This window comes from Eucalyptus grandis, chromosome 5 (genome assembly GCF_016545825.1).
Source record: "Eucalyptus grandis isolate ANBG69807.140 chromosome 5, ASM1654582v1, whole genome shotgun sequence".
In the NCBI taxonomy this organism is placed as follows: domain Eukaryota; kingdom Viridiplantae; phylum Streptophyta; class Magnoliopsida; order Myrtales; family Myrtaceae; genus Eucalyptus; species Eucalyptus grandis.
In genome coordinates this window covers 796,197-812,933 of record NC_052616.1, presented here as the reverse complement: position 1 = coordinate 812,933, position 16,737 = coordinate 796,197, and the positions used below count along the sequence as shown (strand labels likewise).

The following is a 16,737-nucleotide window of genomic DNA, read 5'->3' as shown; positions in this document are numbered from 1 at the left end:
CCTTGTGGGGGCAAGGAGCGGCCCAACGCCCGCAGTTCCCGAACCATCAAAAAGGCCGCCAAGATTTTCGGCATAGCACACTCGTGGTGATGGGTGGCGCCCGTCGAGGTTCGCCTCCTCCACCATCCAAAATTATCATAGAGTTTTTGAAGAGGTGGGATGGAGGAGATCACTAAGGCCATGCCCAAGCTGCAGCTCCATCCATGTTCCATTAGTCGCCTTCAATAAGCGCGGTTTCTCAGCCACTCAAATGCCTCAGCAGTCAGCACCTAACTCTCACAATTGCAGTCCGCGCCTCCCCCGGCTATCCACATGCCAGCAATTAAAATTCCAGAGCACACAAAGAGAAAAAGCGTGAAGGAAAGGAGTTCACAAGATGAAAGAGGCCAAGGAAGAAAGAGAGAAGGGTGGCCAGAAGAAGACAAAGGAGGGGGGTTCCGCTCATTGAAAATCGTGGGTTTCTCTTCTGGCTCTCTTGGGGCCTCGCAATTAGAGAGATCCGCAGCAAAAAGAAAGGAGGAAAGAAAGCCAAAGATTCACGACGATCTGCTGGGTGGCGCTCCCTTGTCTCGCCCGTTCCTCCTGCGTGCATGCCAACGTAGAGTTGACCTTGATCCCCTGACGACCCGTTGCTGCTTTGATCCGTGCCACACACGAGGAGTGCTGTCCATCTATGGCGCGACGCCACCGTGCCGAACCGTCCCTCTTGTTCCGCAGTCCATGAGTTGCCGCCGTGCCCTGCCTTGAACCGATTGATCCCCGCAAAGTTTCTTTTTTGTAGGTCCATTGGCACGATCGCCGTCGACGACGAGCTGCGAGTTGCCCACCGTCTGCAGCGAATCGCCACCACGAGCCACCGCCAGTCACCATCCACCACCCTGTTGCCTGCCGATTGCAATCCTAGTCCGATTGCACAAAGTCCAAATTTGAAAACCAATATTCGGATTAGGTAAAAAAATTATTTTATTTGATTTCCGAATATTCCATTTCATTATTTGAAATATCCGTTTTTAATTAAAATTCGGAATTAAATATGCCTAATATTTAAACGTACAAACTATCCTAGAAATAAATATTCAATTTATTATAAAAAGATATTTTTGGTATTTTATTTTAAAATTTTCGAAATAAATAAATTTCCTATTCTAAACATGCCAAATAACCCTAAAACAAGCAATATTCTAATATGAACCTGATCTAACTCAAATATATATTCTTTTACAGAAACAAAATCAATTGAAACAATACGACGGCAAATCAAGCAAGATGTGATTGATACCCATCTACGAAATTGACGAATTGTATCTCGCGCATGAAATCAGATTAGCCAATTTTTAACAAAATCGTGAATCGATCTCGAGCGTAAAATCGGATTAGCGATTTTTCCGTGCGAATGCGAGTCCTATTTTGAGTGTGAAATCGGATTGTCAATCATATGCACGTTGTGAAATTGAAAACACAAAATGCTTGTGTCACGTAATGTGTGATGTGTTAAAATAGTTGCATTAATCTTTTACTTTCATTTGATTAGGTCATTTAATAAATATTGCGTGACATATAGTTCTCATGTTAGGTTGTATGTTGCATGTCATTTTAGTTAAAATACTTTCGTTGCTATGAGGTAAGTCTCATAATTTATTTATTGCTTTTATTTTGGTGTTAAATTGGTGGTTTACGCATCTGCATGATCACCTCACATGTTAAGAAAGTAAATTAAAATTAATTTAAGCCGCCTGCAAAACATTTTTTCGAAGTAAAAGAAAAAGGTACCGAAAGGGGTAATCAAGTTCCCGTAGCCAAAGTCTTTGGTTCGTAGGAGTAAAGTAGATCTTCTGCTATTTACTTGGGTTTCTAATCAACCTACCAAAAATAAATTAGTGGTGACTCATAATTGAAAAATCATTTACATGTTAAGAAGTTGCGAATTGGTATGGGCTTAGGAGAGCCCGAGCTAAATTTAGGCTTAGTAATCCATTAGCCAAATCCTAGGTGGTGCACCCGGGATTAGGTTGCAACATAGTATTAATTTAGGGTAAGTTTGTCGATCGTGTGCATTGTAATATAACAATGTAGTAGTGCTCGTTTTGATGTTCTCGTTTAAGCGTCGATACTTTCGTGACATTCAAGTTATTTTAAGGTAATTTTATTTTCAATGTTTGTACTTTGATATCAATGTTGATCGCTCTAGTTACGATGCTTTACTTTAATTTTAACCTTTGCAACTTCAATTTTCAAGCACTTTAATCTCTTTATCATTAGATCGACGTCGCATTTTCTACATCACATTTTGATTTGAAGAGCCGGCACGCTCTTTACCGTACATCCATACTCAATCTTTTTTCTTTTTTTCTTTTTTTTTGACAAGCATACTCAATCTATTTTCGAAGAACCTTTTTTTTGATAGTTTAACCACTTCGTTATGGAGTTGGAACCGGTGAACAAGCTTTTTCGTTTGTTCTCCCAACTGCTATTTGCCAAATATTCTTTAGATCAATTTAGTTCCAACACTCTTTTAACATGAACATAATATTTTATGTAATTGATACATCACATGATAATGACACGTGGTGTATACTAATACAAAACAAGACACATACATACAAGGGTAATAACTTTCATACAACGTTTACTTGAGTTTTATAACTTTTTTTTTTTTTTGCTCACTTGAGTGTCATAAATTTGAAAAATCGATCACTTGAGTGCCATCGGCGATTTGTCTCGTTGAAAAATCGGTGTGGACACCAGTCACTTTACGTTCCAATTTGTTAATATATTTTATTTTTATTTTCAATTTTTTCCCTTTTGTTCTAGGGCTGGCAAGGGTCATCAGATTGGGTGAGGGCTGCCTCGCACAAATTTGGCTGTGAAGGCCCTCGCCAGCTCTGGGCAATCGCGGGTGACGCCACCTTGCCTAGTTCTAGTGAGGGTTTCACAACTAGCTTGACCCTCACCGGCCCTAAAAAAAATAGTGCAAAAAAAAAAAAAGGCAAAAGAAAAACAAAAAAATCGAAAAATTTTAAAAAATCTACATAGGATGATTTGCCAAAATTGGCGCTCAAATAACCATTTTATTCCAATATGACACTTAAGTGAGCAAAAAAAAAAAGTTATAATATTTAAGTAAGTACCGTATGAAGTTATAGTACTTTTGTTATTTTTCTCCTTACAAACAAATTGCCAAGTGTTCTTACCTTTTACCAAAAAAAAAACAAATTGCCAAGTGGGTGGACGCTCAGCACGTGTGTAAAGGTTATTGATGCACTATCATATACGTACATAAAAGTTCTTTCTCACAAACATAACTAGTGATATGTGTTAGGACTGTCAAAATGGTCATGGACCCATAATCTAACCTTTATTTATATAAATGGGCCACCTCAAACATAAAGTATAGGTCATGATAGGTTTTAAAGTTAAAAGCCCAAACCATAAGGGTTTTAACGGGTATATTATAAACCCACTTTCAACTTCATTTAAGTTCTGCTTGTTACAGTGTGGTCATCCACATCGTGCTCGACCAAAAAAGGGGTGGTTTCTAAGGGTATTTTCGTCTGCTCGCCACAAAATGCTGTGTGTTTAGACATTCAGGATTGGGAAACAATGTCAGCCGTGGTTTATTTGACTTTGGATTATTTTGGAAAAGGAAGGAGACAATCAAAATAAAATGTTAAGGAAATCGAAATGCATTACGAGGGATGAGAATTGATATTAATTTGAAATTTTTGGCATTGGATGACATATCGAAATTGGAATATGGCTTTCTATGATTTGAATTTGATCATTTCAAATTTCTAAAGAGATAGCTAAGTGTGCTTACCAAGTTACATTTGTTCATTTAAAATTACCAAATCAATGGCTTAGCTAATGATCCATTATCCACTTGTTGCTCTTTTTACTTGTCCGTGTTCTTGTTTCATGTATTTCCACCTTCCTCCATAGTCATGAAAATGCAATAATACAACATTTTTTTCTCCGGTTTCATTTCCATTCGGTCTCATTCTAATTCACCAAACATTGGCAAGAAAGAGACTCATGATCCTAATTTCACTCAGGTTTTACTTGCCATAACCAAACAAGCCCTCGACAATGTGAAATTATCCATATCAGTATGGATTTTGAAATGGTATACATGATTTGTGCACCTCTGCTATAATTTAGAAGCTTGGGATGGACTTCCAAGGACCAAAGATAACCGCAGCGTGACTCTCTCTCTCTCTCCCTCCCTCCCAACCTACCCGACCTAAAACGCCAGTTCCACCATGTGCTCCTAGGCGCTGCTACATGCTGAAGGCGAGAAGTTGCTGATGATATGTTTATTCTTGCCCCCCTAGCACAAACAAATGAGATCTTCCAATCACCAACTTTCATTCACGTATCATCTGTTCTGAATTCCCCATAGCCACAAGCCAAACTTAACCCGGCAAGCTCTTCCTTTCATACAACACCTTTCCCTCACAGTTTCAATGCCCGCTTCCCGCTCTGAACCTGGATACTATAATTCCCTGCTCTCCATTCACATTTCCTCACGAAGTTGAATTACAAAAGACTCCGCTAAAAACAGCAGGCACTCTGAAATGATTGTATTGGGATAAGCCATATCAGGTTAAAGGTGAGAAGCTGACCTAGGATCAACAAAATTGAGCACCGATGTCCCATGCCAACGCAAGAAGCTCAAGCTGAACAAAAGTTACCTAAAACAACCTATTTGTGATCTTAAACCAAGATGAAGTAAGATGCCAAAATCAATAACCACTAACGATCGTTACTAGATCTTACTAGATCCTTTCTAACCAGCTCACCCTCTCTGCCATCCATGTTTTGATATAAATGTTCACTCTTGGTAGTCATTGTGACGATACATTTGTCACGGCCCGAAAGAAAGCCGATCCAAGAGGTTCTTATGGGCCGGCCGTGACACGACTACAGATCAAGCAACCCTCGGCTTGTATACCCGACTGTTAGGGTTTTCTTGAGTATTCAAGAATACTCCTGAGAACGGGCGATACTGTAAATGTATTCGTGTGTAATAAATGTGGATAGTTGGTAGTTGAGGAAATGTAATCTCCACCCTAGATCGAGAAGAGATCTATGGATACGATTTGCCTTGTTTTTGTATAAATAGGAGTCTCCTCTCATCTAGAGTTTTCTCATCTCATTCAGAAATGAAATACAAAACCATAGCTTCTCTCTCTAAAAGTTTATCTCAAATGAAATACAAAATCAGAGCTTCTCTCTAGAAGTTTATCTCAAATGAAATACAAAATCAAAACTTCTCTCTCTATAAATTTATCTCAAGATCCTTGTGAGTCAAGTGTTGAAAGGAAGGACTAAAATCCTAAGGCCACACGGCTCAGCCTAGAGGAATCGATCGGCCCGTGACACATTCGTAAGTTTAAAGACAAAAAACATATAGTCTTGCCAGATTAATCTGAACCCAAGCAACAATATCATTCCATGGAGAAGAGTCCATATAAAACATATAAGGCAACATCATTTTATGGATGAGAAGAGTCCATATAAAACATTCAAGCTCATAAGTCTTTCTCCACAGGTGATGATCAAAAGATCATTGGAAAATAGGTGCATTTCTAGTGCTTTATGATTTCCAATTTTACCAGGGACATGACACCACGTGCAACAACTCCATCAAAAGGTAGAAGATTAGGATTATGCCACATAAATGAAGCAATTTGACAATCCACATCAGCAAGGAGGCAAGCAATATCAAGAAATATCTCTTTTTGCTCTTTGCTCCATTCTTCATAACTAGCCATCAAAATCTTTTCAACATATGGACCAGGTTGCAAATTTAGCTTCCTAAGTGCAGTCCATTCTTCCACCACTTTTCTGGAAACAATATCAAGAAATATCTCTTTTTTTGCTCTTTGCTCCATTCTTCAAAATAAAATAACATATGGACAACAAATATCTATTTTTGCTTTGATAAAAATAACATATGGACCAGAAATCTTCCTATCCCATTCTTCCAAAAACAATATCAAGAAATATCTCTTTTTGCTCTTGCTCCATTCTTCATAACAGCCATCAAAATCTTTTCAACATATGGACCAGGTTGCAAATTTAGCTTCCTAAGTGCAGTCCATTCTTCCACCACTTTTCTGGAAAAAGTATACCAATTACTTTGATAAATAATGGGATCCCATTCACGGAATCGATTATACCTCTTGCAATTTCATCAAAATCTGAAATTGGAAGATTTCGTTGCGGTGCATGCTTACTGAAAAGCTCAAGAGCTAGATTATCATTCATCATGCCGATACAGTAAATACAATCCAACCGTTGAGGTGGCGATTTTAAAAGAACAAATTTGTTACTAGTGGTGACAATTATCCTAAATCCATGACCAAAAAAGTCACGTTCTTCTCCAAAAATTTCATTGAAATGCAACCATATGTCCAGATCATCAAGAAAAATTAGTACTTTAATCATCGGTAATGTTTCTTCAAGAAAATAGACTCCTCCTTTTGCAACTAGATCAAACTCATCTCCTTGGTCTTGGATATCAGACATCAACTTGCTTTACAAAAGCTGAATACCTCTAGATTGTTTCAGCACTGCCCCAATATCTGCAAGGAAACTACAACTGTCGAAATGAGATGAAATTTGCTCATAAATGACCTCGGCAAGAGGGGTCTTGCCGACCCATCCTTCCCCCAGATTCCAACTATTCATACATCAAGAATAGAGTTCTAAATCAAGTAAGTGCATCATGTCCTCCACTTGTTTGTCAATTCCCTCGTTTACCTACATGAGCAAATAAATTGTAAACAAGAAAGCTGCCGCAGGAAATGAAAAAGGTGTAATAATCGGGTTTAATTTTCCTTTTTATTTCTTTGCTGCACTTCAGAAACAACACAGAAAACGCACCAGTCATACCTAGTAAATGATCCGACCTATGTTGATACAACACTTTGACCGTTCAATAAGTTGGGATGTAGCATTAAATGGAATGTGATCAACCTTCGGATGATTATACTCCATTTGCAATATTAATCCAATCTCCATAGGGATACAAAAATCATCAAAAATCACGACTGATTACTTCCGTAACTACCTCTAAGGTAAGGTTGTTTGCCATGCCATGCAATGCATACTCCAGACTAGTTTGAATAGTCTTACATCTTCTTAAGGTGAACACTCTACCGAGGAAATATATTCAAGCAATTTCACATGATCAACTACCAATAATTTAATGAGTATGTTCACATGCACGCGGTTTACCTTCACCTTGTGCATGACATCTTCAACGATTGCATGGATGACATCCAATATGCTGCCACAGAAGTAAACTTGTTTCAGTTAGAAAAGAAAAGGCACGAGTTTATCATTGGGCGGATACTATATGACAAAGCAATAGCCACTCCCATTGAACTGCAGATCAACTATTTGAAGTTAATTTGTACTTAAAGCGCAACATCAAAAACAAAGTAATCCAGTTTGTTCTATTGGAGTCTAGCTGTGCTATTCCAGAAAATGATTTATGAGTTGCAATCCCTCCTACAATTGCAGTGGGGCCTTTTTCCTGGAAGATTCCATATATCCTGGCAATGAACCAACCTCTTTAAGAGCATTTTCCCACGCTTTTACTTCCTCAGACTCAATCCACCCCTTCAGCTTATAGGGCATTATGGGTACAGAGGTTACAAGTCTAACATCACGAGGTTCCACGCTGTATAATATGGAGAAAATCATTTTCCCACGACCCAATTTCTCCTTATTCTCCACCATTCCCACAACACTTCCAGCAATGGTGGAGAGCAAGGAAAAATCAGGTCATGGGAAAACGATTTTCCCCATATTCTACGGCGTGAAACCTGTTAGGCCTGTAACCCTCTGTACCCAATGTCCTAGAGCTCAAGTGGGAAAATGCTCTTAAAAGAGATTGATTCATTGCCTGGATATATGGAATCTTCCAGATAAAATGCCCAGACTCTATTGCATGAGGGATTGCAACTCATAAATCATTTTTTGGAATAGCAAAGCTAGACTCCAATACAAATTAACTCTCCCCATGGCCTGGGCTAGGTTTGAGCCTGTTACGCCGCTCTCTCCCTTCGCTCTTTCGCTCATCTTTTTCTTTCGGCTTTCTTCAACGACACACATCTTCTTGGCCATCAAAGTTCCAGATCTTCTTCTTCATCTTTGAAGGTCTCGAGGCACGCTGTTCACTCTCCCTTTTTCGCTCGCCCTTCTTCTTCGGCTCTTCTTCACTGACGCTCATCTTCTTCGCCATTGAAAGTCCAAATCTTCTTCTTCACAGACGCTAATCTTCTTCGCTGCTAGTACATTTAGAATGAAAACATCATGCATCATTAACACGCAGAACCCAAACATCCACATTCAGTAACCGGGCATGGCGTAACCATCAGAACCCAACCGCAACCAACCTTCCAAAGAGCTACACAGACAGCCAAACGCGCCTAACAATCACCGCCATACCAACAGAAGCCTCGCAAAATCGATGACAACGACCTGACGCGAAGCACCGAGCGGATGGAAATTCAACGTACCGTAGCTGGCCAAGGTCTGGTCGTCCTTCAAAATCCGGCCTTTGTAGATTAGCCGCTGCTGATCGGCGGGGACGTCGCAGTCCCGGGCCAGGGCCGCCTTGAAGGCCCCGATCGTTGACCTCCGGGCTCGCCCGGACCTCGATTTTGGAGCCGTTGGAGCACCGGACGTTGATCGCGACCGCCGCCCCGGCCGCACCACCCTCCCACTCCCCGGCGGGCGCCCGGGCGCCGCTGGGATCTCCTCCGTCCGAGCCCATCAGGCCGCTGCGATCCGGCCGGCGGAAACCCTGGGCCCGACGAGACAGCGATCGGAGCTCCGGATCGATGGGTCTATGGGGGCGATACGGATTGGGCGATTGTCGCTGGAAGAGAATGCGGAGAGAGCTTTTGCAGGAAATGAGAAAAGGACACATGGTGATATTTTCCAATGCAGGTCTGAGTTTATTTGAGAGAAAGCTTTTGAGTCACGTCGAAACTCTGAAAATCATCCGGAATTTCGACATTTCCTTCACTTCGTGATATTTTCCAAGAGGAGAGGAATCCTTTCTCCCTTTTCTTTAATTTTTCTCATTCAACAGCTTTTTGAGGACAAAATAGCCTTTACTTCCCCCAAACCTGATATCAAATTTGGATCAGTACAGGTGAAACAGTCAAGAGCGGTTATAACAGGTCTTTATCCAACAACCGAGTTTATTTTATGGACACAGATCTGAAGTTCCAAAAGATCAGAACCTAGCATATGTCAAAAGGTTCCCACAAGAAAATCTCTACAAAAGGAAGTCACGATCCAGTTCGACTCTGAACATCTGTTCCTCTACTGCAGATCATCCAAGATAAACTTATGCAAGGTCTAATATCATGAAACATCTTAAGAGAATCGACCAGTGGCTTCTGGCGGTTTTTGAAAGAGATTTACCAAATCTCATCGCTGGGGTTCACTTCGCTTGGATCTTCCGACAAAGGTTCCCAAACCGGCGGAAGCATATTAAAAGATATCTCGCTCAAGAGTCGAGAGAGATGACCTTTGTTCTTTGTTCTGTAATGGGCTTTTGAACTAAGAGCGGCGGCTCACGGGATCTGCTATCTCAAGGAGTTAAAGCCGACACACGTGGGAAGCCAAGTTCAATGGATCTGCTCCTGTCGTGGAGTTTAGAAGAAACGGTTGTATCATCCAGTGCTGAAACGAGCTGTCCACGTGCACAATGTCTCCGTGGACGCCAGATGGGAGTTGAGTTTCCGTTTAATTGGGTACCATTTTCTAAAATTTTAGGTGGAAACCATCGTGTGTTCTAAATGCAATGAAAATTCCGGTTACAAATGGGCTTGTAGAAGAAACGATTGTTGCGAAAACCCGTGGAAATGCATGAAAATAAAATAGGAAAAACATAGAGGGAGAAGAGACGCTTGAGTTTTGCCAAAACTCTACCAACTTTCCTATGTAGCATCTTCTTCAATTTCAGTATTTTAGGGTCAAGTTTGTTGATCATGTGCATTATCATATAACAATTTAGTGCTCATTTTGATGTGCTTGTTTGAGCATGCGTTTGTGACTTTCAAATTATTTTAAGGTAATTTCATTTTCAGTGTTTGTACTTTAATTTCAATATCCATTGCTCTAGTTAAGATTCTTTCCTTTAATTTCAATCTTCGCAATTTCAATTTTCAAGCACTTTAATTCCCTTATCATTTAGCTCAACGTAGCTTTTTCTACATCGTATTTTGATTTGAAGAGCTGGCACACCCTTTGCACATACTCACATGCAATCCATTTTCAAAGAATTTTTTTTTTTGGTGATAGTTTGATTGCTTCATTATGGAGTTGGAACCAATGAACGAACTTTCATTTGTTTTTCCGATTGCTATTTGCCAATTATATTTTAGATCGATTTAGATCCAACACCTTTTTAACATGAACATAGTATTTTATGTGATGAATATATCGCATGACAATGACACGTGGTAAAAGCTAATCAAAAGTGAGATGCATACATAAATATTGCCAAGTGGGTGAACTCTTACCACATGGTACGTTATATCACATCACACTACCATGCTGTGTATTCGTACATAAAAGTACTTTCTCACTAACATGACTGATGATATTACCAGAGTTGTCAAAATGGGTTACAAACCCATAATTTAGCATGCATCATGAAATCGAAGAGGGAGAGAGGAGACTAACGAAGAATGATCAAAGTAGCTAAAGCCTCAACTATATTTTGGGCTTTTGACTTTAAAACCTATGATCCTTAGAGTTATTTTGCTGGAAAGAAGGATAATTTCTGTGATGTCACTGGGGCTGTAATCTGATATAGGAATTACTCAAAGTTGAAGTGCCGGTTACGATGTTAGTCACTTCGTTTGATTGATGAAAAAGTTGGAATCTTTGCTGTCCATGTATGACTTACACGCACGATATTGCCCTGTGACCGAGCAACTGACATTTTTTCTTTCGTGTTTCAGTCTGTTCCTCTTTGGTATGACTACATAAACTTTGTGCAAGAAAGTGATCCTTCAGTGTGTGAATTCTCGGTTGCTGGTGTCTCGAAAGCTAGAAATTTGTTTGAGCATGCTCTTACTGCAGCTGGGCTTCATGTAAATGCCGGCAATAAAATCTGGGAGGCATACAGGCAATTTGAGCAAGCTATATATATCAAACTATTGATGCATCTGATGCTGCGGTGAGAATACCGTGCCCTTTCTTGGCCCATGGCTGCAATGGTTTTACTTCTGGTTCTTTCGTTCACAAACTGAATCTTTAGGTCTATTTGAGAGAAGAAGAGTGTTCATGCGTCTCTTTATGGGGAGGTGGCCCCTTCTCTCTTTTCAATTGTATAGGAGCAACATCCTTACCTAGATCATGATATAGGCATGCTATGAAATGGGTTGTGCTACTCAATGAGAAACTTAATTCACTTGAATTCTGAAGCACGTTTGCTGCTATGTGGCAACATAACTAACCTGGATGGATCACCACCGCATTTCCTCCCATTGTTTTCGGAAGAACCAACCAGTTTCTTCAACATAGTAGAGGACATTAGAGGAAATTGCTCCTCAACTTCTATCTTACCCTCATGGTCGTGTCGGACTTCATCTTATCGGCGACAAGCTCGCTTTGCCTCCCATCATCAACCGTTTCCTCCTTTCCCGCAAAACCCAAAATGATGGAATAATCAGCCCGCGTGTCTTCTAGAACGATCTTATGTTCAGCATGAATAATGGCGTCCAAACACCTTGGCGGAAGTAAATGAGTGAGGTAGTACCATCGAGTTTTCGCGATTCAGAAAACTCGATGGTACTAAGTTTCAAATGAATACATTATCATTTTCAAGAGAAACACAAGTTTCAATCTCAATGTGATGTATTAAATGGTTTTGACTTTTTTTCGTTTGGGAGCAGTTTTTGGCAAAATGACATTTCTTATTAGAGAGGAAGTATCGAGTTGATTTCTTGCAATCCATGCGGTCTTTCCTTCTTTACAGGAATCGCCATTTTTTCTTTCTTCAAAAATGCTTAGATTCATGCTTGGATCTTTCAACTCTATATTTCTTGAAATGCTTATTCTCTCTGGAATACTTCCCACAAGAGCCACCACAATCTTTTTTAGAATATTTGATCTTCATATTTTGAGACAACAGGCACCATCAAGCTCTCGATTGTCTTTGATGTAAGTTTTCATCATCTGGAATCTGAGGCACAGATCATCGAGGCAAAGATGGATCTCTTGTTGTCTTTCTCCAAAGGGAATATCTACAATTCTTCTTTACTTATTGAGAAAAGATATCTCAACTTGCTGTGAAAGCTCTTTGGGAATGGAGGCTAAGAAAACCTACTCAAGTTTGCATTAGCTCCAAGATTGTAAGAAAGTTTGATTGATCATGTTTGTCGAGATGCATTTTTTTTTTTTTTTAGAGAACAGCATTTTCTTTCAAAATACTCTCTTCTTTTAAGCTCATGGAGGTCAATAAATTTGCCAACAAAAAAGTGATAAATAAAAAAAAAATAGCTTGGTCAAAGTCTGTTAAAGCAGAAAATGCACTTGGTCTTATTTTGGAATTAATTGCCATCAATATTTAAGGCTACCTGTAAACCTCATAATGAATTCAAAAAGGACATCATACTTGTTTTGATTTGTGAGGGTTAGAGTGTTTAGCCAAGAATAAAATTCTTCAAATCTTTCTAGCCATTTGGAATAGGGAATCTTATAGGGTGAAAAACTGTTTAGAGAAGTAGGGATCTGGGATGAGTTAATTGGTTGGAGATAGGGGTGAGCAGTTCCGGGTTCCGGTTCGATTCCGTCCGGAACCTGGAACCTACCCTCAGGTACGGGTTCCAAAAAATTTGGAACCCTGGAACCTACCCGTCAAAACCAGAACACAGGAACCTACCCCTGTCACGGGTTCCGGGGTCGGTTCCATTCCACGGGTTCTTTTTTTTTTTTTTTTCATTTTCAAATTTGAATTATAACGTACACGCATACTCTACGGTAACTTGAAGGACAAGGTCTTTTGTTCAGTAATAGATTGCAAACAATCATACTGAAATCTTGCCATTGCTCTATGAGATATCGAGTTGACATAATAAGCGGACATAAACATAGTGATATGTCTCCAAAAGTAAAACATAACAAGAAGAACCTTGAGTTTCACAGGGAAGGCGTCTCTATGTCGACGGTCTTTCTTTTGATTGAATAGGAGCAAAGCATTTAAAAAAAGTCTTATATGAGAAGCAGCTGAAGTCCATACCGAAAGTCCGAACCCAATGAGCCTAAATGGGTTAATGCTGCAAAAGAAAAGGTACATAAGAATGGATTAGAGAAAATGAAATCATTGCGACAACTCAAAACTTGCATGTTCAAATGATTATGACAATGAAATTAATGCAAAAGAACAACACAAGTGTCATTGCTCACTCAAATTAAGGAAGATTATGACGTAGCATAAGGCCCAAAAAATCATTTTTCTTTGTGAAAATCAATCCTACATGACAAATTCACTTATCTCAAAATGAATTTCAATAACTTGTGGATGCTCTGCTAAATTTACTGTACTACACATCCGGGGAATAGATCAAAAGCTTTGCTCGAAATGTAGTTACAGCACACACTTTAGAATATCAAAGAGCTACTATTTCTAACAAGGCAACCTACCACTTCACCTAAAGCAAGAAATAGTAATTTGAAAAAATAAGCATTGCTGAAGATGTACAAGAGAGGAAAGCTTGGCATCTTCACGAGCTAACGAAGACCATATTTACCGCAAGGTCTTGATCGGCAGTTTAATGGCATCAACAGGAACATAAGATCCTAAGAGAATTGGAGCAACTACCACCTACATAAGGAAATATATAGCAAAAGATTTAACCATCAATACTGAACTTGTCTTGTGGCATCTTCACAAGCTGACTGAAGACCATATTTACCTGAAAGGCCGACGAAGTTTAGCGAAAAACGCATCGTGAATTCGATCAAAAGAAAAGAAAGGCCGACGAACCCACAACACCATCCTTTCCACGGAACTCATCGAACCCAAGAAACCATCCCACAATTCCCACATACCCAAAACCGAAAAATTCATCGAAACAGCGCACGACCCACGAAATACGGAGAAACGGACGAGCCCCCGAGAATCTAACCGGAATCAAGAAACGGGAAGCCCACGTGACCGGCAATGGAGGGCGGTCGATCTTTTGACCGAAGCGGTCGAGTCTCGGCGAGATCGAAAAGGCGAGGTACAATTGCATATGGGTGCAGGCGGCGGCGTCGGCGGCGGCGTCAAGCGGCGAGGTTCGGGCGAGCCGCGTCGGCGGCGCGTCCGACGACGGCGGCCTCGAAGGTGAGCGGCATCCGGCAGCGAGACTCAGAGCGGCGTCCAGTGGCGTGACTCACGGATTTGGGCAGTGACTGGCGTCGAGCGGCAAGGGATTAGGCGAGCAGCGTCGGCAACTGGCGTCCAGCGGGGTCTGGTGGCGGCCTCCTCGAGGGCGAGCGGCGTTCGCGGCGCGACTCGAGCGGCGTGAGTCGTGGCTGTGTGTGTGAGGTCTGAAATTTGATTTTAGAGCCCTAAACCGGTTCCGCAACCGATTCCGGTTACGGTTCCGGTTCCGGTTCCGATGGGAACCTGGAATCGGAACCGGTCCCCTGGGTCAGTTCCAGTTCCCGGGAACCACGCTCACCCCTAGTTGGAGAACCCCTGTTTAGAAGGATTTGTTTCCATTTCCCGATCTGATGGGTTAGTCTTAAATATTGAAGAAGTAGCCTATATAATAGAAAATGATTCAATATGGGGAATTGAAAAAGAAGAGGAAGATGAGAGAGATATCGAATCTAATTCTGAGCTTGAGTCTGAATTGGTTGGAAGAATCGAATCTAGAGGAAGCTGATCTTTTAATATAGTAGGATCAGACTATCTTTCCTCTAGATTGCTCAGATCTCTTAAAAATAATTCCAATGGATTGGACAACATCATTTGGTCCAAATCCTTCTTAACGGGCTTGGAAAATTCTTTAGGAATCTTTTCTTTTCCTTTTTCCTTAGTTTATCCATTTCGACTACATCAATGCTATTTCCTCTAGTGGAAGTTTCTGAAATAGCAACAAAGATTGGAGTACTTAGGGGTGAAAGAGAATATTCATTTCTTGACAAGGTAGGGAATGGAAAAGAAGTTTTGAATTTCCCCACTTGAAGGAGTTGGATTTGCTTCTTGAGTCTATTTCAACCTTTGGGTTTTCAAGGTGATGATATTCCAAGTGTTGTCCAGGGTGTGAAGCCTTTTCTAAAATTTGAAGCATTTTCTCGGTGGTCTCATCATATCTCTTGAGATCTCACTGTACTTCAATGATTTTGGAGTCAATTGTTTCAAAAGCATTGTTATGTGCCAAAAGAGTTTTCGATTACCAATTCAAAATAGCCTCGACAACAAGAGTTCTCTTTTGCCTCCTATGTTCATCCACATCAATTGGGGCATGGATTTTTGGAACATGGTGATATATTCCTTGGAGATCAATAAATTCTTCCACAACACAAAAAAATAAAAATAAAAATAAAAAGCTTAGAGCATTCTCGCATAAAAGGAGGAAAATCTATATCATAGAACATGAAAATTGAAGGGTTAGTCTTCTTCTGAGTTTCTTGGCTGGATGGTACTTCATTCGGAAGTTTAACTGGGTATGAAATCTTCTTTGCCCACTCGAGAATTGACTTATAAAATGGGGAAATAACTAGTTTTTTATGAGGAGATTAGGAAGGAGGCGAGGGTGGTGAAGCTGAAGATGATGGTGATGCCTTTACGGGTAGTGGAGATGGGGCATAAAAACCCATAAATTGGAACTTATCACTTTCATCAAGGTATCAATAGAGGGGTCTTCATTCAAATACCTCGTCTTCATTCAAATACCTCTGGGGTCTTCATTCAAATACCTGTATTAGCCATCTTTAGCCTTTCAAGCTTTTCGCTTGAGCTTTGTAGCAGGATCTACTTCATCAAGAGAATTTATACATGAAGAACATTAGCAAAAAAAGATCCCAAAAACAATTACCATAAGGATCTTTGTAATAATAGACATGATTTCCATCACTCTTGAAATATTTAACAAGTTTCTTTGAATCTGGCTCAAGGATCAGATCTGGAATGCAGGGTTGGATCATGAACAAGGTTTGGAAGATAGAAGGACTTTCTTCTTTTTCTTTGCCGAACTTGATGGCAACGGTGCCATCATTTTTTCTCACCAATTCAAATTATGAGGACTGGAGCTCAAGGATTAGATCTGGAATGCAAGGTTGGATCATGAACAGGGTTTGAAGATAGAAGGACTTTCTTCTTTTTCTTTATCGAACTTGATGGCAACAATGCCATCATTTTTTCTCACAAATTCAAAGTATGAGGATTGGAGGAGCTATTATTTTGACACAACTTTTCATAATTGGTTATCCAAGTCTCTGGAAGGAGTTTGGTCAACTTTTCTTTAGGAATTTGCCTAGGGACCATAGATACAGGAGGCTTGATCATCTTGCATGGAGATGAATAGGGTGTCTTCATTTCCATCCTCAAAATTGAGATCCAAGGCATGATTCTACACTTTATAGACCATTTGGTAGTGGAGTATTAATGCGACAAAATCGGCAATCTAAGGTGCTCCAGTAAGCTGGATATAGACCTTCAAAAAGGAAGCAATTGAAAGTCTGAAAGAGCAACACTAAAGTTTTGAT

General features: G+C 40.2%; 1 long non-coding RNA gene across 2 annotated transcripts; it reads right to left on the bottom strand.

Moving 5' to 3' along the window:
• Nucleotides 1-6,235: 6,235 nt before the first annotated feature.
• On the bottom strand, nucleotides 6,236-8,910 carry LOC104443395. 2 transcript variants are annotated; one of them, XR_005550782.1, is made up of 3 exons: nucleotides 8,532-8,910; nucleotides 7,243-8,300; nucleotides 6,236-6,765 (listed from the first exon to the last, which is right to left on the bottom strand). It is a non-coding gene; the product is annotated as an uncharacterized LOC104443395 (long non-coding RNA). The 2 variants fall into 2 exon arrangements; XR_005550783.1 differs by having other exon boundaries at nucleotides 7,243-8,297.
• Between the last annotated feature and the right edge of the window lie 7,827 nt (nucleotides 8,911-16,737).